Source organism: Helianthus annuus, chromosome 16 (assembly GCF_002127325.2).
Source record: "Helianthus annuus cultivar XRQ/B chromosome 16, HanXRQr2.0-SUNRISE, whole genome shotgun sequence".
Lineage (NCBI taxonomy): Eukaryota > Viridiplantae > Streptophyta > Magnoliopsida > Asterales > Asteraceae > Helianthus > Helianthus annuus.
Genome location: NC_035448.2, coordinates 109389180 through 109392178, shown reverse-complemented (window position 1 = coordinate 109392178; position 2999 = coordinate 109389180). Strand labels below are relative to the sequence as shown.

At 42.7% G+C, this 2999-nt stretch overlaps 1 non-coding gene across 1 annotated transcript; it reads left to right on the top strand.

Annotated features, from left to right (window-relative positions):
• The first annotated feature begins 452 nt into the window (after nt 1-452).
• Nucleotides 453-559, top strand: LOC118488592. Its single transcript, XR_004885136.1, has one exon. It is a non-coding gene; the product is annotated as a small nucleolar RNA R71 (small nucleolar RNA).
• Nucleotides 560-2999: the final 2440 nt, after the last annotated feature.

Genomic DNA, 2999 nt, shown 5'->3' with positions numbered 1-2999 from the left:
TCCAACCAAGGTTAGGGTGGTTATGCCATCCTTGGTTGTACGTACCCGTTGGAGGACCCGACGGCCTAGGTCTATTGTCAATTTAGTTTACCGACTCGGTTTGATCATCTACTTCTTTCAGACAACTCCAATTTTCATGTGGCCCGCCACACCCCTCACAAGCCATAACCGAGACCGTTTTTGTCATTTCTAGCTTTTTGATTTTTGAAGAAAGGGCCTCGATTTGGGCTTGTAAAGAAGTGCCTTCATCAACCTTATGGGCGCCCGGGGCAATAGATTTATTGCCTCGGGGAGTGTGCCACTGGAAATTGGTTTGAGCCATTTCGTCAATTTGATTATATATTTCATTCGGGCGGCGATTACCTAAAAGTCTCCCGGAGCTAGAGTCAAGTGTTTGTATTGTGTGTGGCAATAACCCATTGTAGAAATTGGATACTTGTTGCCATACCGCAAGACCGTGATGAGGACACTTTCTTAGTAGCTCCTTGAACCTTTCCCAAGTTTCATATAAGGACTCCCCATCCTCTTGCGAATATATGTTAATTTCAGTCATTAATTTAGCCGTTTTAGCAGGAGGGAAATACTTATATAGAAACTTTTGGGCTAGTTCATCCCAGGTGTTTACCGAGCCAACTAGGAGGGCATTAAGCCAAGCCTTAGCTCGGTCTTTTAGTGAAAATGGAAACATTCGAAGGCGGATGGCATCGTTTGATGCTCCATTGATCCTAAAGGTATCACACATTTCTAAGAAGTTAGTAATATGTAGACGAGGATCCTCGTCCGCAAGCCCATGGAAGGTTACAGAGTTTTGAAGCATTTGTATCAAATGTGGCCGAAGTTCGAAGTTGTTGGCTTTGACATTCGGTGCATTAATAGCGGCGCCTAGATTACCTACGATGGGGCGTAAGTAATCCATGAGAGTACGTTGGTCCGCCATTGGAAGTGGGTCCCCCAAAACTTTCTCTTGGTTTTTAGCTTTAAGTCTTTTTCTGAGAAAGCATTCGGGTTCATCTAGAGGTTCTTTTATGTCTCTATTAGAACTGGAGCTCATACACTACGTAGAAAGTCCCGATGTGGCGCATGGGTTCCAAGTCCTGCAATAAAAACATAAAAGAACGTTGGTCAGAAGGTTCACCACGGCCACGTGCTCAGATGAACACGGCCCGTGGTCAGAGATACAGTAATTGTTTTCCAGATCCCTGTTACTGGGGAGTTGGACACGGCCTCGTGTTGCACCGACACGTCCCCGTGCTCAGCTCTCTGTAACTCGGAAATAAAAACTGCCAGTGACAATGCTAGGCACGGCCCATGTCCGACCAGGCACGGCCCGTGCTGAGCTCTGCAGAAACTGAAAAATTAAGAAAAATCCTAAAAAAACAGAAAATTTAGAAAAAAACGATTAGGCCGTTGATTCCTAACTTCTTAAAATCCTTGTGTCCCCGGCAACGACGCCAAAAACTTGATGTGTGCGTGTAGTGTAATATATTTTAGGTGTATATTTTAAGCCCTTTTACACTTTTTAGCCAAGTTTTAAATTTATAAAACACGATATTTACTAACACTAAACACACATATGGGCAAGTGCACCCATCGTGGACGTAGTATAGTGTTGGTAAGATACCGAGGTCGTCCAAGGACACAAGAGCTTTTAGTATCGGTTTATCCTCAACGTCTAATCAAATTAAAAAGTTAGAAAAAGATTTTAAACTAGAAAAATAAAACTAACTAAAATGCTGAAAAATAAAATAAAAGTAAAAACAGATAAACAAGATGAATCACTTGGATCCGACTCGTGGGTAGTGTAACCTTTGATTATTTCCGCACTTTTGCACTGTTTAAGAGATTATCTAAGTTATTGTAGTATGCCCCTCTTTTGAAGGTGACATTACCCTCAACCCAGTAGTTTGAGTCAACAAGGATACAATCCTAAAGGGTCGGATTATTGAAAGATAATTAATTAAGTTATTAATGCATAATGTGGTAGGCCCCTCTTTTGAAGGTGACGTTACCCTCGGCTAAGTAGTCTGAGTCAGCAGGGATACAGTCCTAAGTAGTTGGGTTAAAGTTTTAATAGTAGCTTAACTTATGAGGGGATCAAAGAGTTTGGACCCTCTCCATCCAATACCGGTGGGTATTGAAGGAGGTCCTACTAAATTTGACCCAGGTCCTTTGCAGGATCTATACACTGAACAATGGCAAGACTCTTACCAAACCATTTCCTTAACCCCCGACCAGGTAGCCAACATATCTCCATATAGACCGTGGAGATATGAATGGTGAAAATCTTTTATTTTATATAGACAGTAAAATAATGCCAGGACACCACGGACAAACGATAAGGAAGAATCACCTTCAACATAAGAAACTAATTATTAAAGTCATTAATACATAACCAAATAAAAAGTGTGAAAAGATTAAAAATAAAAATTATTACACTAAACACTTGTCTTCATCAAGTGATGTAAGAGACTTAGGCAAACATGGCCTTTGATTGTCAAGAACTCTTACGATCAATCTTAGATCCCGAGACGACTCACACACTCTATGATGGACAATGGATGATGGTGGTGGATGATGGTGTTGTGATGGTGGTGGGTGGTGGGTGAAGTGTGAGAGAGGTGGTGTGCCAAGGGATGAGTTGCAAGTGATCCAAGCACTCCTATTTATAGGCTGAACAGAAGCTCAGGCACGGCCCCGTGTCCATCCTTCTCTCTTTCTTCATTAATTACAGTTTTTCTGCATTAGTTGACCACGCCCCCATGTCCGCTCAGCACGACCCCGTGTGCAGAAGCGTATCTGTACTATCAAGATTTCCCTAGATCCTGCGAATCTTAGAGTTGACCACGACCCCATGTCCGCTGAGCACGACCCCGTGGTGGGCGATAGAATCTTCTACAACTTTGTCTTTTCTGCTGACACTTGGGCACGTCCCCGTGCTCATTGAGCACGGGGTGTATTCAGCCTTCTGTTCTCTTGTTTTGCTTGGGAAGATGCTTTCA